A 26296-nucleotide genomic window follows, 5' to 3' on the forward strand; every position below is an offset into this window, starting at 1 on the left:
ACCCAAGGGCACAGGATCTTTCCGTGTGGCATGCCTCGGCCTGCGTACCCACCTCTAATTCCAGCCCCTTCTTTCAGCCAAGAACAGGATCTCCCTGCTGTCCCAGTTATGTAATTAACTCTGCCAGGGATGTACTGTTGAATGTTTAACAACAAGTTGCCCAACAAACAAGCAAATGGTCCCTGATTTGTAGCGTTTTCCTGTTTCCTTGTTGGAAATACTTTTGCCACCGTCAACATCAAGCTACAAACATGAAGCCACCACACGTGAGGTAGGGAAGAGACCGCTGAACCATAACCTCTTCCCGGCTCACTCCTGCAGCCTGAAGGACCACACACTGCCTGGAGAAGCTTGAAAGAAATCTCGGTTCCCACCATTCCTGCCTCAGGACCGGGCTCCCTCTGTGTTGTGGTGCATTGGTACCATTATCTTGTTCTCTCAGACTTCCTGAATTTCAGCCTTTCCTGGCTTTGATCCCCAACCCCTGACTCTCATCTAACCCCTGGACTCCCTGGACCTTGCAGAACACAGATGGCCCTGCACTTCCTGATCCACCCTGGCTTCCTGGCTCTCAGATGCCTGACATGCTGCTGAGCACAGAGAAGAATAGACACTCTGCCTCCTGCAGGGTCTTCTGTTTTCTAGGCTGTGACCTGCCTGGCCACCCCTTCTGGTTCTCACAGCATACCTCTCTTGGCTGCAGAAGTTAACCCCTCTCCTACGGACTGGCATCTTAGTGCCCAGATCAGTCCCCCTTTTTCTGTCCATTACTCCTATCTGATTAGAACATCTGTCTGATTAACATATATATAATCTTTACTTTCATTGATTCACACAAAAAAATAATTACTGCGTACTTTTGTGTACCAGGATGTCCGGGCGCTGGGAACACATCAGTGAACAAACCAGGTAAGGATTCCCTGCCCTTGGGGGACTTAGAATGTGAAGACATACACCAGACAATAGGCATAGTAAATCAGCAATATGTTATTCAGGAAGGTCACAAGCATGACGAAGAAGAGTTTTCAGGGACAGGAGGTTGACCCTGCAGGTAGGAGGCAAGTGGTTGGAGTGTCCTTATTGAGACTGTGACATGGGAGCAGTCTTGAAAAGGTTTCATGAGTCCAGTACTTTGGTTCACAGCCTCAACACCTCCACCTAGCATCTGCTCAGCACCCACACCTGGTCACACAGGTGCACCTTGACTTCTGCTGGAGAATTTCCAGGGCGTTGTGCTGCCCACGGAAGGACCGCTTCCAGTAAGAGGCGGAAAGTGCTGTGCTTGGTGTCGAAAACACGAGTTTACTTTTGTCTCTGTGGCCAGCTGGGGTGGCTCTCCGACCTGTGTCTTACTCCAGGTAGACAGCGGTTGTCTCGAGGGCAGAGATTGAATCTGTCTTGTTCCCCACTATAGCTGAATGCTTGCATCTTGCGTAGTAATGAGTGGCACAGCATAGGTACTTGTTAATACAATACTTGGTAAATGAATGAATTCAAAGTTATATCTTTGGTTAGCTTATTAGCCCCATTGTCCCAGAAAGATTACTTAACCTTTCTGAATTATGTGTCCTCCAACTTAAAGACACACTGTTAAGGAATGATTTCTTGCTTCCTTAATAACTTGGTTCCATCAACTAAGCCCATACAGTGTCTGTCATAACCTCTGATGGTGTGATGTGTGTGTGTGTGTGTGTGTGTGTGTGTGTAGATGGGTGTGTGTGCATGTGGGGTGGGGGCTGGAGGAACCTGGGGCAGAGGAGTGGGCTCAGGTATCAGGACTGAAAGGACCTCTGGAGCACCAAGTCCAGAGCAGAGGCAGCTGTATTTAACAGCCGGGGCTGGGAAATGGCATCGCAGCATCCAGATAACAATGCAGAGCGAGGAATAAATGGAACATTAGCTGAGATCAAGAGAATAGTTCATGGTTCAAAAGCCCTTGCCTGACATTTCTCAATTGAGACTCTTCTCTTTGGATGATGAGCAGGATGTTTCTTTTCTTTCTGGAATGCTGAGCCAAACTGAGCTGTCTTCTTGAATTCCCTAGCCACCTTGGATGTTAGTTCTTGTCCGAATCTGCTGATGTAGACTGGGCTCAGGCTGAGTGGCAGCTGCCCCGAATTCCCTGGCTTTCCCAGCAGTCCTCAGGGTCTACTAAGCTGACTCTCCTGCCTCTTTGATTGCCTTCCATCTGGTCTCAGAGGTTTGCCTCTCATGAAGTCAGCAGTCTGGATGGGGAATCCCTGCCGTCTCCCTGCGCATGGCAAGGGGTATCACTTGCTCACTCACTGGGAATACATCCATCACTTTCGTCAGCCACAGCAAGTGTAGACAGTCGTTGAACACTGTTACACAGAAGGTCTCATTCTGACAAAATGGGCCAAGAGGTAGACATCTTCTCTTTCCACCAGGTTCCTGGCTGGAAGCAGATGTTTTATGGAAGTCAGTCACCATCTAGAGAGTCGGCAACATGTGTTTTGGACTCACTGCACATCTGTCCTGTAATAGGGAGACGGCATTTCAGTGTAGCAAAGTTAATGATCTTCATCAGAATCTCTGATTATTTCATGAGGATTGACTCCTAGATGTGGCTTTATTTTTCCAAGGGGTAAGAATACTGAAGGTTTTTGACATATATTGCCATGTCGCTCTCCAAAAAGTTGTGCTAATTCACATGCCCCTCATTGCTATTGATTATGTCCACTTTATCGAATTATTGCCAATACAAGGGTAGTACTAGAATATTTTTAAAATACAGTGGGGAGGCAAAAATGACATTTCTTTGATTAAATTGTCATTTTGTTATTAATGGGAAGGTTGAATATTTAGAAATTTTGGTTTGCCATGGGAACAACATATGGTATCATATGGGTCTGAAGGAAAAGTGACTGAATTTTGTTATTTATTTTTATATTTCAGTACAGTGAAATTTGTGTTCATTGTATAGTGTTGTGCTTTTTGACATATAAATAGAATTGTGTAACCAGTGATACAACCAGAATTTAAAATGTTCTCACATTCCCTCAAACTCCCTCTTTGTAGTCAAACTCTCTGCCAACCTTTGGTCTCTGGCAATCACTGATCTAGTCTGTATCCCTATATTTTTGTATTTTCCAGAATGATGTGTCTTTAATAGAGAAAAAAATTAAATCAATTTTATCAGTATTTTCTTTAATACATTGTGCTTTTATTGTCCTACTAAAAACTCTTCCTAATCCAAGATCATGAATATTTTCTCCTATGGTTTTTTTCTTTCTTTCTTTCTTCCTTTTTTTTTTTTTTTTTTTTTGTACCAGGGATTGAACCCAGGGGCATTTAACCACTGATCCACATCCCCAGCCCTTTTAAATTTTTTTTAATTTTTTTATTTTATTTTATTTTTATTTTTTTTATTGTAAACAAATGGGATACATGTTTTTTCTCTGTCTGTACATGGCGTAAAGGCATACCATTTGTGTAATCATAAATTTACATAGGGTAATGTTGTTTGATTCATTAGCCATTTTTTTCCCTTCCCCCCCTCCCCTCCCACCCTTCCCCTCCATCTATACAGTCCTTCCTTCCTCCATTCCTGCCCCCCTCCCTAAACCCAACTCCAACCCCAACACTAACCCTTCCCACCCCCCATTATGTGTCATCATCCACTTATTAGTGATATCATTCTTCCTTTGCTTTTTTGAGATTGGCTTATCTCACTTAGCATGATATTCTCCAGTTTCCTCCATTTGCCTGCAAATGCCATAATTTTATCATTCTTTATGGCTGAGTAATATTCCATTGTATATATATACCACATTTTCTTTATCCATTCATCAATTGAAGGACATCTAGGTTGGTTCCACAATCTGGCTATTGTGAACTGAGCAGCTATGAACATTGATGTGGCTGTATCTCTGTAATATACTGATTTTAAGTCCTTTGGGTATAGGCCAAGGAGTGGGATAGCTGGGTCAAATGGTGTTTCCATTCCAAGTTTTCTAAGGAATCTCCACACTGCTTTCCAGAGTGGCTGCACTAATTTGCAGCCCCACCAGCAATGTAAGAGTGTACCTTTCTCCCCACATCCTCGCCAACACCTGTTGTTGGTTGTATTCTTGATAATTGCCATTCTAATTGGGGTGAGATGGAATCTTAGGGTGGTTTTGATTTGCATTTCTCTTATTACTAGAGATGTTGAACATTTTTCCATATGTTTGTTGATTGCTTGTATATCTTCTTCTGTGAAGTGTCTATTCATTTCCTTAGCCCGTTTGTCAGTTGGATTATTTACATTCTTGGTGTAGAGTTTTTTGAGTTCTTTATAGATTCTGGAGATTAGTGCTCTATCTTAAGTATGATTGGCAAAGATTTTCTCCCACTCTGTGGGCTCTTTCTTTGCATTGCTGATAGTTTCCTTTGCTGAGAGAAAGCTTTTTAGTTTGAATCTATCCCAGTTATTAATTCTTGCTTTTATTTCTTGTGCTAAAATTTTTTTTAATTTTGAAAAAGGGTCTCACTAAGTTGCTTAGGGCCTCCTAAGTTGCTGAGGCCAGCTTTGGACTTGCAATCCTCCTGCCTCAGCCTCCTGAGATGCTGGAATTACAGGTTTGCATCACCATACCCAGCTCTCCTATGTTTTCTTCTAAAGGTTTTCTAATTTTACTTTTTACACTTAGGTCTATAATCCATTGTATTAAATTTTGTACAAGGTGTGGGTTGTAGATTGAAATTCATATTGCATGTCAGCATCCAAATGTTCCAACAACCTTTGCCAAAAAGTCTATGCTTTTTCTATTTAATTGTCTTTGCACCTATGTCAAATAATTAATTGATCATATGTGTGCTGGTCTGTTTCTGTCTCTTTATTCTGTTCCACTGACCTTTTTTATCGCCCTATACCCAATATTACATTTTCTTGAGTAAGTCCTTATATTTGCCTATTCCAGAATGACATTTAAATGGAGTCATATAGTAAATAAAATTTGAGTCTAACTTCTTTCACTTAGAATAATGAATGCTTTGGAAAGAATAATGAATGCTTTGAAGATTCATTCAAGTCATTGTGTACTTCAATATTTTATTCCGTTTTATTGTTCAGTTCAATCTCATTGTATGGATGTACCAGAGTTTGCTTAACCACTCATTTCCTGTTTCTTATAAAAGTTGGTTTTGATATTCTATTTCCTTTGCCTTTTAAAAAAATCAGCTTGTAAATATCTGTAAAACTCACTCTATTGATTGGGATAATGTTTAGTTTTTCATAAATCTACAGATAAATTTGGAAAGAAGTGGTGTGCTAACAATAGTGAGTCTTCCAATTCATGAACATGGTATATCTTTCCATTTATTTAATTATTTTAAAATTTCTTTTGTCAGTATTTTATAGTTTTTAGTTAATATCCAAGTGTTTCATGCTTTGGAATTGTCCAAGGCACTGTTTTTCTTTTGTTAAACTTCAATTTCATATTTTTTGTTGCTAGTATAAAAAAATGCAGTTGATTCTTTGTTGACCTGATTCTGATTTTTCTTTCTTGGAAGCCACCTGCTATGTTGACATGTCCAGGATAGGCAGGTGGAGAGACCATGTGGAGAGAGGCCCTGGAAGATGAAAGTCCATGTGGCAGACAACTGATGTGTCCCAGCTGGTAGTCAGCACCAACTGCCAGACATTGGAGAAAAGACATCCTCATGTTCTAGCTCAGTGAATCTCCTAGCTGAAGGCAGCCACAGGAGCAAATCCAGCGGATATTACATGGAGTTGAGTAACTGTCCACATGAGCTCAGCCAACTAAAAAATTTGTGCAAAATAATACATCTTGGGGTTGTGGTTGTGGCTCAGTGGTGAAGCACTTGCCTAGCATGTGTGAGGCCCTGGGTTCTATCCTCAACACCACATAAAAAAAAAAATTAAATAAAAGTATTGTGTCCTTCTACAACTAAAAATTAAAAAAAAAAATTATTGTTTTAAACCATTAATTTTGGTTTGTCTTAGAATGATAGACAGTTCATATAAGGCTTAGCAACCATTGACTTTTCCAGTCTAGGACTCCGTGGCCATGAGAGCTGGGCTTGGATATTTCTTCCTGTGTCTCCTTGCTGTTAGTCAGACTAAGGCTTGGGTCCCTAGAGGTAGCAACTGGCTCTCAAGTCACAGTTCTTTCTTTTCCCCTTCTCTTCCACAATGGTGTAGTCCCAATAGCCTGTACCTTTGCTTGAACCCATGCTTGGCTGCATGAGAGGCCTATTCTAGCATCCTCATACTGATCCCTTGCTGTGGACTATCTGCCTGACTCCCTGGGTCCAAGCACAATGCTCTCTCTGCCATGATTGAAAGTCCCAGGAATGGTCATTTGCAGTGCATGTGTCCTACCTCCTGATGGAATATTTTCTCCCCTGTGGGGCCCATTTTACACTGCTAAAGTGAATCAGTATCCCTCAGTCTTGAAACTCCAATTTTAGTTTCAAGAACTGTTAGCTGTTTAAACCTGACCTAGAACCCGTAGAATGGTTTGATTTTATTACCTATTTAGAAAAATGCCTTGGAACCCTGGAGCAAAGACTAATTAGTTAAAAAAAAAAAAATTAAGTCAGGGCAAACTTTCTAAACTGCTGTTACTAGTAATGCAAACAGGGACACTTTTCTAAACCTCTGTAAACTTTATTTTCTTCACTTGTAGAATGGGAATAATAATACTTGATTAGGTAATAGATGTGCATTGCTGGGCATCCTGTCTGACACATAAGCATCTGCTTAATACGGGTAATGATAATTAATATTGAAAGTCAGAGATACAAGGGACCCTTAGAGATTATTTACTCCAAAATCTTCAATTTTCAGCGAGGAAAAGTAAAACCCAGAGAGACTGAGTGACTCACCAAGATTACACAGCTTATTAGTAGTTGAATCAAGACTGAAATGTTAGTTTCCCAATCTCTAATCTTATACCTTTCCCACTGTGCCACAATTCTTTGTTTTTCTGGCAAAAAAAAAAAAAAAAAAGGAAAAAGAAGACGTTACCAATTACTAAATGTCACTTTATTGGTGCTTTACGTACGTCATTTCATTTTATCTCCATAGTAACCCTGTACGTTATTACCTTCACTTAATAGATGAAGACACTTGAGACTCGGAGAAGTTAAAATCTTGCCTGAAGTCCCTATAGGCAGTTAGAAGTGGCTCCCGAGCCAGGCCTTGCTCCTCCACCAGCTCATGCCCTTCCTGGGTCAGGCTGGGGAGCCTGAGAACCACAGGGAAGAAACATTTCTGCAGGGCCTGGCACCATCTCCGCTGCATTTCTTCTTAGTCCTTGGAGGCGATAGCTGGTCTGCACGCAAGGACCTTTTATTCCTCCTTCCACACAATCCTTTTAACTGAAACCAAGTGGCCAAAGCTTAACTGTGATTCTGCAAAACTGGCGGCGAGAGGCCTGGCTGGGACTTGGGCTGCTCACCCCAAACGTGATGTGCACTGAGAGTGGGACTGACATTGTTCAGCTCTCTGCTCAGTAGTGCCCGGCCGAGCCTCCCGATCTGAATTGAGCCCTTAATCGTTTTCCTGGCATTTGCTCAGACAGGATTTTATTTTCTAGTAATAAAAGCTCCTACATTGTAGGAAAAAAAAAAAAATCTGCCTTCTTTTCCAGCTTTTGTGAGTACTTCACCACCTGTCCTCTCCCCCCTGTGTTTGTGCTTGGGGCAGAGCCAGGTTGTTTTGTGCCTGCTGTCAAGTTCTGGGGGCTCCGAGTGGGCAGAGAAATGTACTCGTTGACCGGGCCTCTGTGCTCACTGCTGGCAGCTTCCTGTCTCAGGAATGAGAGGTCTAATCCCACAAGCTTGACTTCTGGGTCTGCAGGTGGCACAGGGAAGATGATCTTGGGGCAACAGGAAGGGAGTGAGTCACTGAGGGCCTCCACCTAAGCAGTTTTCAATGGCTCACACCTGGCTACCTCAGTCTTCTGCTTAAGAATGTTCAGTGGCTCCCCAGTACGTGCAGAATAGAGCACACACTTTGCAAGACGGTGCTCATCTCAGCCTCTTTTCTCTCTATTGGTGGAAAAAAAAAAGAAAATATAGATACACAAAATATAAAATAGAATTAAGACTGGGGTTGTAGCTCAGTGGTAGAGTGCTTGCCTGGCATGTGTGAGGCACTGGGTTCGATTCTCAGCACTGCATATAAATAAATAAATAAATAAGAAATACACCAGAATCTTCATCACTATATCCAATATATGCACACACACACACACACACACACGCACACACACATAAATATCTATCGTCCATCACATATCTAGATATCTAATATATGTATATATATTATATATGTATAGATAGATATTTGTGTGCGTGCATCTATACATACGGTAGATTTCAAAGCCTTGTCACTTGTCACCTTTCTAGACTTACAGTTTGACAACTCCTGCAGTGCACTACACTTTCTCTGCACAGAATCTGCCTTCAATACAGACACCAAGCCCTTTCACATTGCTAAGACTTTGGGCCCCGCTGTTGTTCTTTCTCCCTGAAATACTTTACACTCTGCCTGGCACACACTAAGCTCTAACAAATTTAGCTATTCCTCTTCCCTTCTTTTCTGGCCTAGTAAACTCCTACTTACTATTTAAAACTGTGCTGAAATAACTCCACATCTTGGAAAAGCCACCCTCCCCAAACCCACACCAGCCTACTCTCCAATCAACTGCTCTCTACCCATTTTGGAGCCTATGGGTCAACTGCCCTCCTACCCCATCCATTTTAAGTCTGAGCTCCTCCGTGGCAGGCAGGGGCCTGGTCTTGTTGACTCAGAATCATGGTTGGCACCCAGTATGGACTGGGGAAATAGGCATCAGATTCTGTCAGAGGAGGATTTACTGGATGAAGCTGAACTGAGGCTTCCTGCTGGGGCTGGGACCACAGCTGAACTGGTCAGAGTAAGCTGCAAGCTGGCATTTGTGCAAAAGCTCCAACTTGCTAAGGAGACCCCTGTTGTATGCTAGGCTCCACCTTGTCTGGCAAGCGCCAACCTTCAACCTCAGGGAGCACTATGGAGCCAGAGAGCTGTCTTGGCAGACCTTGGATGAATTATTTGCTCTCTCCTTGTTGAGGGAATGCATGCATCTGTGTGGTAATGCTGGACACGTCTGAAGCTCCTCTCAAGACACTTGGTGAGAATTCTTGATTTAATGGTGGTGAGATGCAGGGAAAGAGGGAAAAAAATCCAATGTTGCCACCCGGGGTCAGACTTCCTATCCTATCTTTAGAAGAGAGAGGGCATTCCGCTGTCTCTGGCTCACTTTTGCCCCATCTCCACTTAAAAGGGATGTTTTGCAATTTCTTGTACAGTTGCTGTTTTTCTCTCTACCTTTCCCACCTCACCCTGCAGTTCCCATGTTATAATCTTACACATCCTTCCCCTGGCCTTTCCCTTCTCTCCCAGACTTGGAAAACACCGGAGATGAAATCCAAGAGAAGTTGTTTACTGGACACTGTAGCCGATCTGAGCAGCATTTGCTGAGAGGACCTGCAGATGCTTTCCAATGCCTTGGCAAACTTCTGGGTGGTCTTTATCAGAGGGGGCTTCTGGCTTTGCTGGGTAACACATCCTTCTCCAGCTTCTTAAAAAAATGAAGCAATTGAAATGACTGGAAACAGCAATTATGGTACCTGGATTCATGTGGCATCTAACACTCATCCTGACCATGTGACTTGAGTTCTCAGGGCTCACCCACCTGTGAGTATCACTGTTGGGGTCAGATGTGGGGAAATGTCCTATCTTTGCTGACTCTTGTCATTCCCAGGCACGTTTCATGGCACGGTCATTCTCCCTCTCTTCTCCCATGTTGGTAATGTCTGTAGATCCCCAGGCAGCTTGAGGGTGAGGGGACAGCAGGTGCTTTATATGGTGTCCAGATCAAACACTTTGCCCCATAAGGAAACTGGGTGATTAAATAGCATTTTTTCTCTGAAGGTTGCCCTATGCTGGAAAGGCACCCAATTTACCCTTTTCTGCTTTTTGATTTGTCACCAGGTCCTAAAGTGGCATGGAAAACGTCCCCTTGGTAAAGAAGCTCCTCCAGCTCCTACATGTAGCCCTTTCTCTGAATTCTGACTCCCGGTAGTGAGTCTCAGCTGGGCATGGTTATTTGAAGCCTCCCACTTGCTGCCTATAGGTCTTTGTCTCTTTTCCTGTTTACGTAAGCTAAACCACTTCCCCACCCTACCATGGAGTGGCTCTCCGATGCCCCCACAAGCCAGTTCATCAAACCCACCCAGAGATGACTAAAATCCAGTTTAGGCTCAAGTTAGGACACCACTGAAATCATAAAAGTGTTTTCAGTTCTCAAAAGTTTACAGAACCCATTCGTGTGCATTCCTTAAGCCTTGCAACACCTCTTTGAAGCAAGCATGTCTTTGTTCCCATTTTATGTGGAGGAAAATTGAAGTTCAGGGAGGTCAGGAAAGGCAGAGATGGCGACTTGTTCAGTCAGCGACAGAGCTGGAGATTTCCAGTCCTGGCATACAGAATCCTAGGCTCCCCTCCCCTTTAAGACTAAGACTCAGATGGTTGAGCGAAACATGGATAAAATAACAGTGGCTGTGATTTCACACTTGGAGTTAGAGGCAGCTGGTGCCACTGAGAGGTGGCTGAATCTCTGATAGAACAATGGCTAGACTTGCACCCTTCAGACAAAATTAGCCACGGTCTCTTCTCAAGAGGTTTACAAGACTCCTGTTCTTCTTGCTGTTCTTCATCTCCACCACACTCCACAGAATTTGGCCAGGACTTCTCACATGATTACTTTTGAGTCTCTTATCATACTTGCTTTATAGTAAGATATGTGGAGGCAGAGACCGTGTCTTTGGCATCTTCATGTCGCTCAAAGTGGAGCGATGAATATGGTAAGTGCCCAATTAATGTTGACATAATTAAGAGTTGGGTTTTTTTCGTGGGGTTTACTGGGGATTGAACTCAGGGGCACTTGACCACTGAGTCACATCCCCAGCCCTATTCTGTATTTTATTTAGAGACGGGTCTCACTGAGTTGTTTTAGCACCTCGCTTTTGCTGAGGCTGGCTTTGAACTTCCCATCCTCCTGCCTCTGCTTCTCAAGTCACTGGATTACTGGTGTACACCACTGGTAAGAGTTGTTTCTTAATGTCACCCCTGTAGACTTCCAGGTGGGTAATTCAGTGGTACATTCCATGAGTACATCCACGGTGGGGGCGTTGTGCCATCAAGCAGGATAAACTCAGACCTCTCGGCCTCTTGCCTCAGTTTCCACGCCTTTATGTTGCCCAGTTGCCCCGCGTCCGACCTGTGGATATACCTCACTCCCAATTGCACACCCTGACCCTCTGATGGTTCTGAGCCCAAACCAATTCAGGCAAGAAGTAGACCAACCATCTCAATGCCTCTGCTGGGACTTGATGGCCAGTCATCTACTTGAACTTGGGATCTGATGATTCATCAACATACTCTGATACTCACATTTCCCCAAGTGACATCTGTCTTTTCTCTTGACCATTGTTGGCCTAACCCCCAAATCCGGCTTCTATTTCCTCTCTGACTTTCCTGCCCAAAGGCATAGTCCCCTTTTGGACTGCACTTAACCTGGGACCAGGCCCTTACACTGTGCAGCAGTCACCGATCCTTCTCCCTGGGACAGGAACCTGGATCTTTATACCAGTCCATTGTTGCCCATGGATAATTTGTCTACAAATAACCTCCTGCCTGCCTGCCTGATGGCCTGCTTGCCTGGGTGGGGAGGGCAGACAGGACCCCTGAATTCCTCTCTACTGTGTTCTACACATTTGATTGGACCAGGTCCTTCAATCACCCCTGGGCTTTCTGTGTCCTTTGGCCATTTTGCCTCAACCCATCTGGCTACCACTCTGATATTTGCCTTTGCAGCTGAGCTTATTCCTTTTGCTAAAGACTTGACTGTGTACATACAAGGCCAGGATTTGTTTTGTCCTCTCTGTCAGCTCTGCATGGCTGGGAGATGCCTGTAGCTTTGTGTGCATGCCAAAACTGGAAATCCATTTGGTTTCATTTTAACATGCTCTTCAAGAGGTTGGTGTGAAAGTTTGACATTAATTGGATAAAAAAGGACTGATGGATGGGATGATTTTATTGATTTATTCTATCTCTAACATGACCAGTTTTCCTTCCATGTTTAGTCGTACTCTGAATATTGCCTTCTTTTTTAAAAAAAAATATTTTCAGTTGTAGATGGATAGAATAACTTTATTTTTTTACATGGTGCTGAGGATGGAACCCAGTGCCTCACATGTGCTAGGCAAGCTTTCTACCACTGAGCCACAAGCCCAGCCCTGAATGTCGCCTTCTTTGTACCCTTCAAATCTGTTTGTGTCTCTCCATTTTCATTGCCAGTACTTTTGTTTAGACCACCATTACTTCTTACTGGGTTATTACCATAGTCTTTCATTTGCTCTCTAAAAACCCACTTTCTCCAAACCATAGTTTGAAAGGCCACTTGAGTGATCTGATCATGACACTCCTCCATTAGACATCTTTCAGGAATGTCCTGTTGCCTAGCAATGTCTTTCTCTACCTCCTTGACATTATGGCCCATATCTGAAGTAGGATTTTCAAATTCAAATCAAATTATGGGCACTCCACACTATATACACTTCCTGCATGATGGTCGAAACCTCCTCTCCTTTTCTCCACCACTGTAAAACAAGTCAAGAAAAATAATGTGAATTATAGGAGCATCATAGAACTTGATCGAACATATAAGAAACCAACTACTTGCAAAAGTCTTGACTGCTGTAGTGACCAGTGACCTCAGAGTGATAGGATATTCTTTGGGGAATCACGCTGGAGGAGAAAGTCTTTCCTTAGTATATGTACAAAGGCCCTCATGACCAACTGCTGTCTATCTGTCCGTCCTTATTTCTTGTGATCACCATCACCACTCAGTGCTACAGGGGTCCCATATTGAAGCACGGTTTCTTGGACACCTGAATGGAACAAAGACTGTCCTTCAGCCTGGGATCCTCTTCCCTGTGCCTCCCACTCTCCTATCTAGGTCTTGGTTTGGATGTCACTTGTTCCAGGCAGCATTTCTCTGATGTATTAGGCTAAGTGCCTCTTCTTTGAATTCCTGTGTTACTAAGTTTTCTTTGGCCAAACTGAACTGCAGGTATCTGTCTCCCACAAAGACCGTCAGCTCTCTGAAGGTAAAGACTGTGCTATCTTGTTTGTTCTTATATCTCCAGAACCTGTAAATGTGCCCAGCATGGAGAAGTTTCCCAGGGAATGACTGACTGAATGAATAACCGAGGTTCGGTGTTTTGGGTTGAATTGCCAGCCCCCACCCCCCCAAGATGTGTTGAAGTCCTAATCCCTGGTACCTGTGAATATGATATTTTTTGGAAATAGGGTCTTTGTAGATGTAATGAGGTTAAAATGAGTTTGGACTGGATTAGGGTGAGTCCCAAATCCAATGACTAGTATTCTTGTAAGATGAGGAAAATTTGGATTCAGACATACAGAGAGAAGAATGTCATCTGAAGACAAGGAGATACAGGGGAGAAAGACAAAGGATCCTCTCCAGGAAAGAAGAGAGAGAGAGGGAGAGGGGGGGGGGAGGAAGAAGGAGAAGAAGAAGAAGTAAAAAAAGAAGAAGAAGAAGAAGAAGAAGAAGAAGAAGAAGAAGAAGAAGAAGGAGAAAAGAAGAAGAAGGAGAAGAAGGAGAAAAGAAGAAGAAGGAGGAGGAGGAGGAGGTGGCGAAGGAGGAGAGGAGGAGGAGGAGGGGGGAGGGAGAGGAGGAACGATGGAGGAGGGAGGAGGGAGGATGGAGGAGAAAGAATGAATAAATATGCCCCTGCTGAGATCTTGATTTTGGAACTGTGAAGGAATAATTTTTGGTGTTTTAAGCTGCACAGTGCTTCTTTGTTGTGAGCCCTAGGAAACTGATACAGGTTGTCTATCCATCAATCATTTATCAACTCTCTCTCCATCTCAGGTATAGTTCAAGCATAAGGGCCCAGGTTCCTTTTGGGAGGTGTCATGCCTGCCTTGGCTGGATCTCTTCCATGCTCTGGGTAAATAAATACACCTTGACAGTCACCGTTTATGGATTCAATATAGTTGTTAGAAAATATTTTGTTATAACTTTCTTAAGATAACAATTTCAGGAACATTTTTTTTTTTTAAAGTGGCACATTGGCTGAAGTAAAATACTATTCCCTTCTAGAAAAGCAGGCAAGGGATGCAAGGTGAGGTATAGAGGAACGACGTTGTAACTTGACAGTGGATCAGGGTAAGGACCATGCTGCAGGGAACAGGAAGCTCTGAGCTTGACCAGAGTCACCACTGGGACTGGCGTTATTGCTTAGGAAGGCCAAGAGACTGCATAGCTCAAATCCACCTCCACTCCATGAGCTGGATCGCTCAGTACCTCCCAAACCTCCTCAGCTCTGTGAGGCATCTGCACCTGGCTTTCTAACAGACATCTCGAGTCGTCTACTGAACTGAACTGTGGATCACCATGGCCATCTTCTCTCTTCCCTTTCTTCTCTCCAGCCTGCTTCACTCAAAGCCATCTTCGCTTCTGTGCACGGCAGCTCTCTCCTTGCAGTTGTTCAAGCCCAAACCTTAACCTGTCAGACCTTCTGTGAACTCTCTGCTCAAAACACACTGAGAAACTGACCATTTCCCACCATCTGTATTGTTATTTCCCTGATCATCACCATCCTTGTCTTTTACTGAGGGTGTGGAAATAGCCTCCTAATAGGTTTCTCTTCTTCTACCATTGACGCCTCTTCTCTTTCCTCCTTCCGGTTTATTCTCAGTACAGTCTTCTGCTTTGACCATGAGTTCCAAAGTTTGCTGTGGCTCCCCAATTTACTCAAAGCCCTGGTCATGGCCTCCAACAGCTTCATGCTCTAAGTCACTCACCTGAACTCATCTCCTATCACTTTCTCCTTTGTTTACTCCACTCTATGCTGGTCTTGCTATTCCTTAATCATGTAGGATGACTGTGCCTCAGGACCTTTGCACTGGCTGTTCTTCCTTCTTCCTTCTTCTAGATTTCTTCCCCCAGGAATCTTGAGCTAAACCAATTGTCTTATCCTTTTAATCTGTACTTAAGTATTAGCTTCTCAATGAGGCCAACCAGGGCCATCATTTTAAATTCTGCTTCCTACCTTACTGTTTCTTCTGTTCCTTCTCACTTTATTCTACCTAATTTCTCATAGTACTTCTCATCTTTAAACATATTATCATGATTTACTTACTGTGTCTACTATTTATTGGAATTATTTCAGCACAGGGTCTTTTCTGGATTAGGTTGTTAACCAAGTTTATTATTGTTTTTGCCAGAGATGATGACTTTAAAAACTTTAAATTTAGGTTTGTTTTGCAAAAGTTAGACTCTTCTTAAATGCCATCTACCGTCATGTACAACAAATTAGAACAGATAAAAAAATTAACTAAAAAATAATAATTTTTAAAAATTATAATTGAGGTAAGATTCCTTTAACAGAAAATTAACCATTTTAAGGTGAACAATTCAGTGGCATTCAGTACATTTACAGAGTTTGTACGGCATCTAGTTTTGGTCATATATTTACACATTTGTAGCTACTTCCAAGATACATCTGCATCAGTTATATCATTTAGATATAGTCTTCAGTGATTTGTCCTTTCAGTTGAGGGAGAGAAAGAGAGAGAGAGAGAGAGAGAGAGAGAGAGAGAGAGAGAGAGAGAGAGCACAATGACAGAATACATCGTCTGACCTCAGTATTTTGCAGAAGTGAAATTTCAAACAAGCCAGCATAGACATGAAGTTAAAAATAGATCCATGTTCGTAGACCTTAAAAAAAATTTCAATGGTTTTGCTAATTGTTTCAAGATGTTGGATGTCTTAAAGTATGCTGTAAAAACCTTACGTGATGACAAAACAAAGCTCATTAGCGAGTTCTTCCCTGTTGGGATTTTACTTTTCAAAATATGAAATGTAAAAGTTCATGGTAAGGCAATCTTACAACTGCAAATTTAAACCCAGCCTAATTTTAAAAGGGAGAAGATTGATGTAATATTGATGTATCCCTGTTTTGCTGAGCTAGATCTGAGAACGATATATCTCACCAGGCTCATTCTCTCTTTATGCCTTTAGAGTGCTATAAAGTTAATTCGAGAAAACTCCTAAAAGGATACAGAAGAAACTGTTAACAGTTCTTTGTTTTTGTTTTTGTTTTCTCTGCAGAGGGCTTCTGGGCTTCCGGGGGTGGTAGGAGGAAGACTTATTTTATAATTCCACAATATACCTCTGTGTACTGTTCAAATTTTTACTCTAGGCATTTATTACAGCTTAGAGCAACAATAACAAAACCCCCTACACTTTTGTTGAATTTTCCCTGAGTCCCCCACCATAACGGGTGTGTATTACCAGGGCTATAGTGATGGGAACTGGTATAAGCCAGCATCAGCAGACCAGGGCGTGTGGAGGTGGCTCACTGGAAACAGAGAAGGGAGGGAGCAGCTCACAGGACTGAAGGGAGAACCAGGGCCTCAGGGGCCAGAACTTCAGGACCCTCTTTCTCCTGCTCTCCTTATCATCTCTGTTCATATTTACTCCCTCTTGCCTGTGGTGTCCTTCTCTCCTGTTTCTCCATAAGGACCTGGCTGCTGGCTGTCCTAGCTAAGGAACCCCAGGGAAAAGAACAAAAATACCTTTTCCCTTTAGTCTCCATTTCAGGCCTGATGAAGGATCGTGATTGCTTCTGATTATGTCACATGCTGTACCTCGTACCATAAGTATTGCTAGGAGATTTGGCCAGACATGGATCATTTGCCCCATGTGTGGCCAGGATAATGGAATTTCTTAATAGAAGGAATGCGTGGTGTGAAAGATTCCTGGAAGGAAATATAAATGACCATACCTACTACAGTCCACCCAGTCTAACAAAATTCCCCCATAAATAGTATCTCAAAGTTCTAGGCCAAAATAGCCCAGCCATCATACAGGGACCTAAAACATATGCGTCCTTCCCAAAGCAAAATCATTTGAAATCTTTACCAGTTCGTTGGGTTTCAACTTTAAAATCTGGGGAGAAGGGTCTTTCTCCTTCTTAAATTACTTTGAATCTGGCTCCTCTTTGTTCACCAACTCCTGTCTAATTGAGGAATATAATATTCACAATGAAAAATTTAAATTTAAAAGAGAAAAAAGGAAACACAGCAAAACATACAGCGGTCATTTCCCTATCATAAGCATTACCTCCTGCTGAACAGGGATAGCAAGGAATCACTTCTTTGGCAAAAAAATAAGTTTCTTAGACATAGAGTGTGGCAGCCTCAGGTTCTCTCTACTTGAAGTAATCTTGCCTAAGTGATGTCCTTGTGAAAGGCCTAGGGGTCCAGCTCCTCTCAGATACCCTCATTCCAAAACCTAGACCTCCCGTCTTTTTCAATAGAGCCTTCTTACCAGGGGGACTTAACACACACTCTGCAGGCAGAAGGGGCTTTGCAATGATAGAGTTGTAATTTTTTTGTTTAATTATTTTTATTATTATTATTCTTAGAATGGAAACCCAGACTGTCCTATTACTATTTAAGTTAGAAGGATCATTTAACTCATTTTAGTGGATCTTCTCCAGAAGAGAATCCTTGCCATGTTTTGAGTATGTCTCCTTTAAAATTCAGGTTTTAAAACTTAATGGCCAATGTGGGATCTTTAAGAGACCATTAGGTCAGAAGAGCGTTTCCCCTTGTGAATAGGATTATGACCCTTATAAAAGAAGCTTCACATAGTGTTTGGCTCACTCGTCCTTCTGCCTTCCACCATGCAAGGACACAGGGTTCCTTCCCTTCAGAGGATGCATCAAGACCTCATCTTGAAAGTGAAAAGAAGCCTTCACCACAGAACTGAATCCCCTAGCCTTTATCTTGGACTTTTTAGCCTCCATAATGGTGAGAAATTAATTTTTTGTTTATAAATTATCCAGTCCTGGATATTTTGTTACAGCAACACAAAATGGACTAAGACTGACTCTCTCTCTCTCCATCTATTTATCCACCTACAAACCTATCAATTAGTTACCTATCTACTGTCCCTTCCTGTCCAGGAGGTGGAAATTTAGACCAAGGCACTTTGAACACTAATGTTTCAAAAGTCCATTCATGCTCTTGACTAAGGGGTGACATTTGTTCTTGGTTGTTTGCCATTCTTTCACTGCTTTGATTTTTCATCATCCATAAAATTTTTTTTCTGAGTTTCTGGGTCCATCCATTAAATGCTTTGAGGATGAAGAGAGGAATAAATCTTCAAGTGTGAAAGAATAAAAAGGGCCTAGAAATAAAATAAGAAGGGCCATTGTGGTTTTGAGGTTGGGGCCACCACCTGAAAACCTAGACAAGGGAATTGACAGCACTTCTGTTAGGGGCCTTGACTTTGTGCGCTGGGGTCACGTTGGGTCTGAAACCTTGTTTGATGACTGTGCAGTTTTCATAAGATTGAAAACCTTACACTACGTATTCTGAGGGCATCTGGAGATCTAGTGTTCATCTTCCTGGAACCCTGCTCATTTTACATCCATTGTCCTCAGCAGTTTCCATCCCAGCAGAAATGATGTCCACCATATACCATAAGACTATTTCTGCTGGTGTTTAAGTAACCTGTGAGTGTTTCTACCAGAATTGTTTAACTAAGGACAGTCCTTAGACTGTCAAAGAAATAATGGGCATGAATTTCTGTACCTGTACTTAAATGTACAAAGCCCTCCAGGTTCCCAAACTGAGATAGGAGTGAATGTACATTTCCCCAGATGGTCTTCCTATTCCCAGTCTGCTGCAAGGCAGGCAATCTGGAACTGAGTTTTGTCTCCACTCTTTGTCATGATACTTTGCTTAAGGTTGCCCAGAGATGGAGACTCAAAGTGAAAGTTTAAACAGCTGATTCTCTACTGCACGTCTCACCTCCAGGTTTCCCTCTGGGGTGGAGGTTGGTCTAGGGAGGGAGGAGAGTATGATAGTTTTGCCTGATTTCCTCTGAGTGTTCCTGGTTTGCAGCTCCTCTTCCTGGGCTCAAAGTATTCTTGGTTTGGGCTGTTCAGTTGTTCTTTAGGAAAAGAGCAGTCCCTTGAATTAGCTTAAGTAAAACAGCATGTTTATTATATTGCTACAACAACCAATATCCTGGACAATGAGACAATGTTATAGACATTGGTTGAAAAGAAATGAAGTATAACTGAGCCTAAGAGAGCTGTAAAAGAGAAAAGAAATAAATAAGTCTGTTATTTTTTCATTTATTTAGATTTTATTTCTTTAAATAGCATTGTATAGTTTCACATACAATTCTCCACGTCTTGTTAGATTTACACCCATGTATTTATTTTTTATTGTAAATGACATCATCTTTAAAATTTCAATTTTCACGTGTTCATTGCTAATATATAGAAATACAATTGTTTCTTGAGTGTTGAGGTTGTATCCTATGACCTTGCCAAACTAACTTTCATAACTTAAGAAAAATGGACCAATTCCTCAAACACAAATTATCACCACTTACTCAATAAGAAACAGAGTTATTTGCAAATGACATGATTCTTTACATGAAAAAAATCACAAGGAATGCGATTTTCCTAGTTAGCTTGGCTAGGTCAAAGACTGTTATTCTTATAAGTGCTTTTCTTCTTTTATCTCAGTTTCTGTCTTCTTCCATTTTTTTTTTTTTTTTTTCTCTGTAGAGCCCACATTCGCCCTGATTGATGGTGTCTTTGACCCTGTATTTTCACCTTGGTTCCTTATCTCAAAATGGGGGAGAGGTGGTTTCTCAAAAGGGAATTGGCATCCTATTAGCACAGGAGAATAAGTTCTGAGAAGCCCCCCAAAATGTTTTTTTTCCATTATAATGACCAATCTATCCAAACTAATTCAAGTGGGATGAATGGTTTCCTAGGTCTGAAGCAGGTTAGTTGACAGTATGGGACGTTTCCCGTACGGTTGGATGAAAGTACAGATGTTTCTAACTTGTCTCAGTTTATGATATTTGCTAGACTACTTTTTTTAAATAATGAAATAGCTGAAAAATAATTCTATCTCCTTCAACTAAGGAAAATACATCTGGGAAGGGCTATATTAATTATAAATGCATTAATGATTTCCTAAATAAAATAAGGGGTAAGGCAAGAGGAACTGAAGCACAAGTGAAATTTAATGACTACATCATTCATAGGCAGCTATTGCAGGAAAAAATTCAAAACCATGGGGAGTTAAAATTCCCAGAATATAGGCATGGTGAAATTTGTGAACACAGAATCTTTAATTTTTAATACTTTGTAATGATCTATAGCAAGGGTTGGGAAGTTTTCTGTAAAGAGGATGATTTAGTCATCATTTTTTGCTGCTGTGACCAAAGACCTGATGAGAATACTTTCAGAGGAGCAAAAATTTATTTGGGTTCATGGTTTCAGAGGTCTCAGTCCATAGATGGCCAACTCCATTACTCCATTAACTCCATTACTGTGTGCCCGAGGTGAGGCAGAACATTATGGTGGAAGGGCATAACAGAGGAAAGCAGCTCAGGCCATGAAAATCAGGAAACAGATTCCTCCACTCGACAGGGACAAGACATATATCCTAAAGACAATGCCCCCACCCCCCCGCCAATATCTCATCTCTTCCAGCCAGCCACACCCTGCCTGTCTATAGTTACCATCCAGTTAATCCATTCAAGAGGATTAATGCACTGATTGGGTTAAAGCTCTTATAACCCAATCATTTCACCTCTAAATTTTCTTGCCTTGTGTCACACATGAGCGTTTGGGGAACACCTCATATCTAAACCATAACAGAAAGATAGTTAATATAGACTTTGCAGGTCATTTGGTCTCTATCAACTCTGCCATTGGGTGAAAGCAACCATAGGAAATATGTAAATAAATATGTCAGTGTCCCAAAAATAACAATGCCCTTTGAATCAAATCTGTTCTATTCCTGCTTTTATTAAGGGTATCATGGATTTAATTCAAGGGCCATAGTTTGCTGACTCCTTTATAATGAGATAGGGGGTCACCATAAACACAGAGGTTTACTGTTTATATTTTATCAAAGCATTTAAAAGGATTGTTGAAGGCAAGGACAAATCTGCAATTTATTGATCTTTGGTAGGATGACAAGTAGTTGTCAGCAGTATGCAACCTTGCAGATAAAAAAAAAGAAGCACAGATTAAATAGCTTATTTCTTCAAAGTGAAAGTGATGATGATGAGAAATAAACTGCTTTTAAAAAGAAAACCAGAGGGCACTCTTAATAACAGCTCTGGGAGAATGTGTTCATTATTACAGTGCTTAGTTGTGGAAATTAAATGTGCTTGTCACCTGCATATGTAACAAATGTGGAAAAATTATTTTCTAATATATTGAATGCTCTCCTAAAGAATTTTAGTGGGCTGTGAATCTATTCATTTTAAAAAAGTGAGTCTACATTCCCTTCTAATTTGTTGTGATAATTTTTTAGCAAAAAAAATGGTGGAAATTTATTAGCCAAACTTCAACAAAATACTCTAAACTGAGAACAGAGTTTAAAAAATGGGTATTATGGTTGAGCAAAAGCAGCCAAGTGAGAGACTCCTTCTGCTGGGTTCCTTTGGAGACTCTGGATGAGGTCCTTTTTCCAGTTTTGACAACCATTTCCTGTGAACTGAACCTAGATGGTAGAACTTCAATTACTGTGACACAAATCTTTAAACCAAGATTTTAAAAAAATAATGGAACATATTTAAACACATTGTGTACCGGCTTTTTTTTTGTTGTTGTCGTTCAATAAATTAATAAAACAAAGATATTTTTAAGGTTTTATTTATTTCATACTTTCTTGCTATATAAATGTTTCCCTGTGTGAATTTTAACATGCAAAGTAGCACATGCATATTATACAAATAGATATGAGTATACTGGAATATGTATACTGAAAGAAAGAGAAAATTCATGGTGATCAATTATCCCCAAACTCTGGAGAGCATCCTTTAGGGTAGGGAGGCAATGTGCACAGCTGAACATCGGTGGCTGGGGAGCCACACAGATCAGCTGTGATTAACAATGGTACCTGCCACTTAATGTTGCTCCTAAGGCTAAGAGATGTCATGTGAGATGTGTTGCAAAAATTCTCTCATTTTATCCTGTCCGAAACCATATGTGGGAAGGATGGCACCGCTGTGCTTCCTTTTTTCTCTCCACCTGGCACATCTCCCCAGATGCTCTGGGGCAAAGTAGTTTCTTTTGCTTGTCGGAGTCCTTCTACAACTCAAAATTGCTGCTCTAAAACTGGGCTTTAGTCTCCTGGATTCCAAAAACGTATTAAGGGGATTGTTGTGTCATTCCTTGAACAAAAGGAAATTAATCCATAAAATCACCTCTTCCTACATATTGTAGTCCTTAACTTTCAATTCAGTAGGGATAATAGCAGGTAAGGATGGAAATGTAAGGTTGAGAAAAACCTCAAACTGCAGTTAAAACAAATATTAGAGTCAACTCTGCATTATTTGGAGTGAATTAACTGCAATTGTAGGGTGGACTGGACTTGGGAAGGGGTTCATGCTGGAGTTCAGGTGAGGCCAGAGTAAGATCATAGATCCAGGGAAGCTCAGATGGCAGTGGTCTTTCCTCATCCTGTCCCTTGTTGGAGCAGAGGATGGTGATCTGAACTTAGGCTTTGCTGACTGCTTGCTGACCCTGCAGGCTCGGAGGACACCTACCTCTCTCAGACCTGTGCTGCACTTTAATGGCCCCAGTTGTACCCTAAAGAGTAGAATGTCGCTTGGGCATGACCATTTTCCCGGTGAGAAAACCAAGGCTCAGAGAGATTAAATAGCTTGTTCGCTGACAGAAAGCTGGTATTAGAGTGTGATTGGAGGTAGATTTAGCTGATTCTAAAATGTCTGTGTCTTGCATGGTTTCCTAACACTGTGTCTGTGAGATTTGGTCCTCAGCTAGTATGGCAGAGATATTTTTGGATGGAGTTTCTTCCTTTTTTTCAAAAAAATTATTATATCAGCAGATGCCAATTTTACTTATTCCAGATGACATCCCTGTGCTTCTCCTTTTCTGCAACTTTGCTGAAATTCATATAGGATATTGAAAATTATTTATTCCAATGCTCTCATTTTTCGATGAATAAAACTAATAGCCAGAAAGATAGAGTAACTTATTTTAACTTTTCATGGTAATTAGTGATACCTATAAACCTGCTCTATCTGGACTGAATTCCTCACATATTGGGTAAATAGGTACTAGAATATAAATGTGTGTGTGTGATTTGGCTTGAGATTTCAATGTCCATAATTGAACATAAGAGTTATAATTTTCTTTGGAAAAAAATGACTGAAGCATGGTTTTCCACCAAAATTGATTGAAACTTTAATCTTGTCAGGGGCAGTAGTTATAGTACACTAAATCCTGGATTTATTTGTGCTCACCTGTGCTTTGACTTGAAAAGAGGAGCCATATGATTCCCAAGAGTTTGGAAGTTTTTCTGATGCTTTCAATAAAGCAGCACAGAAAGTGTCTATTTTAGGACTTTCTGATCACGAGGCAGTGAGTAATGATCATGGACCTCTTTCCCATATCTACATGAGATTGAATTTCTAAAAGCTCTGATTAGTTTTTTTCTTAACTTGCACCTGAACCTGTAATTAATACCAAGCCTTTAATTTGCCCTTTCTTCTTATAAATAATGAGTAAATTTACTAAATAGCAGTTAAAAGCAATAGAATTTTTTATTGCTTTTATTCATTAAACAATTAACATGAATACTGAGTGTCAACTATGTGCCAGGCCCTGTGCTCAGGCTTGTCCTTGAGAGAGTCATGGTTTGGTAGAGAGTGTGTTCATTGAGATACATCGCATTTGAAATGATAAATGATGACTGTTGCCATAGAAATGTGTGGGTCCAGGGAAGCTTCTACTCATCCAGGAGAGTGGGGAACACATTGGAAGAAGTGACATTTCCTCAGGGTATTAAAGGAGGAACAGGACTTCATTGGTTGGGGAGGAAAGGAAGGTTAATCCAGAGGAAAGAGAAAGACTAAATTAGAAAGGAATGGATCCCCTGCGGGTGGTAAGTTCTTGGTGGCTGGTCATGTAAATATGAATGATTGTTATTTCAACCTGCTTGATTGATTTCAAGTTTTTAAAATCTATTTTTCAAAGTTAATTTTTAAAGCTAAATTATAATTATCATTTGACTCTGTGTCTATCATTTATTGGGCATGTATCACGTGCTATTAACTGTTATTAGGTGCTTCAAAGATTGAATCCTCACAACAATTCTATGACAAAGCTACCAAAGTGTATAATGTTTTGTCAAGTTCATGAAGCTAGTACGAGGTCAAGCAAGACTTTTACTCTTCAAAATACTTATACTCACTAAAGTCAGTTTTTAAAGCTGAAATAATAGTCTCCACTGTAAAGAATAAAACAGATCTTTAAGAATGATTTATTCAAGGAACTTTAAAGTATTACATAGGAGAATTTGAAAGCAGCTCATCTAGCCCAAGGCCTTGAGGTGTAACTCAAGGAAGTCTCCCAGAGAGGTTAGGTTAGGTGACGTGCCCATGGTAACAGTGGATGGTTGACTGCCTTCTGCTTCTTCAGACATTGCTCTGGCTCCTTGACACTGGATGCCAATTATGTACCTGGAGATATAAAAGCGAACAGTAAATAGTACTGGAAGAAGAGCTCAATAACTTTCCCAAGTTCACTGAGCTTGTGAGGAGTGCAGCTGTCTTGAGTCTATGTTCTTTGCTTTGTTCTTATAGAGAAGCAGAGAGGGAGTAAGATGGGTAGCTTCACTGTGATCCTGCCATTATGTTCTCAGAGACCTAGTAAAGAAATTCCTTAAACATTTTTGGAGCCTTAGCATTCCCCCTCTGTTGTCATATTTGCCAAACATGTCAACATTTACGACATTTATTAGTAAGTTTGACTTTGAGGGCACTTCAGAACAACCTTGAGAGGAATAAGTGGAGCAGGTTTTGCTGTGCTTATTTACAGATGAGGAACTGGGCTCAGAAAGGCTAAGGAGCTGTTCAGCTTCATGTAGCTCTTTGCAGATATGGGAAGAAAATCCATTAAAAAGTTAGTAATCACTGTCCCCCAGATACTTATAACACAGAGAGAGGCAAAATCATGTCTGCAAATGAAAGGCCTAATGTGACATGTTCTCTAGGAAGTACAGAGCAGGATAATTGGAGGTTTAGAAGAGAAGTAAATCATGTTTCATTGGCTTTCTGTTATAGAAGGATATGAACTGGCTTATAAATATGGGAATGATGTGGACAGTGGTAATAGTGAGAAGGGTGTTCCAGGAGAGGCATGACTAGAGACCTGGTGTTTGAACTTCTGTCTCATCCTCACCTTCTGACAGCTAGTCATTCATCATTGTATTTGAAGACTCGGCTTATCCAGGCCAGTCTGAACAAGAGGTAGGAAGCTTGGCTTTTCTCTTTCAGATCTAAAGTTTTCCATGATCTTTCTGGGATCCTATGATACCCCTGAAGCCATCCTTTCCTTTCATTTTGGTTTTTGCTTTCCTGCTTATCTGACTGCCCCATATCTGGGGACTGCCTGCTCCCCAATCTGATGCCTGTTACCTTGCTGTTCTAAGAATACACACAAGGATGACATTTCCTGTCAACACCACTGAACTCCATCCATTGTGCTCTCTGTTGACCCTAGGCAGTTAACTGCTCCGGCAGAGCTGAGGTGCAGCCCACCTTCCAGTCCTGTCCTCTGAAAATGCCTTAAGACCTATCCAAAGAGTTAAAAGTGTTGAAATCAATTTGGTTGCACCTGATTGACAGGGAAGGACATTGACACTCACAGGATAAAAATCTCCATCAGGAGAGAAAGAGGTGGACTTTTGGGCTGAGAGTAGTAAGTAATAATACTCTGAGTCTATGTGACAGATATTTTTCATTTGGCCTTTGGCCATCCTGACCTCAGCCCCAGGAGACTGATCTATATGGAAAATATAAGAGCTCAACAGTCTTCCTTACCTTTTCACTTCTCCTCGATTTTGGCAAATGAAAAGCTCCAGCAGTAAATAAAAGGGAGGGCATGGGAAGGAGTTCTGGACATTTATTTCTCTGGTTCATTCCCTGCAGTGTTACCTAGGACTGAATATGTTGCTAGACTGAAGGGCACATTTCCTTTTAAGATAGTATTATCTACATGACTGTCTCTGTAAAGTGTTAGGAGCTGTCCTTCCTCTCATGGCTATAGTCACAGAAGTAGTTACATTCCACTGACTAGGCTCCAGTTACCTCACTATCCCTTGTGGGTCCTT

Source organism: Sciurus carolinensis, chromosome 14 (assembly GCF_902686445.1).
Source record: "Sciurus carolinensis chromosome 14, mSciCar1.2, whole genome shotgun sequence".
Taxonomy (NCBI): Eukaryota; Metazoa; Chordata; class Mammalia; order Rodentia; family Sciuridae; genus Sciurus; species Sciurus carolinensis.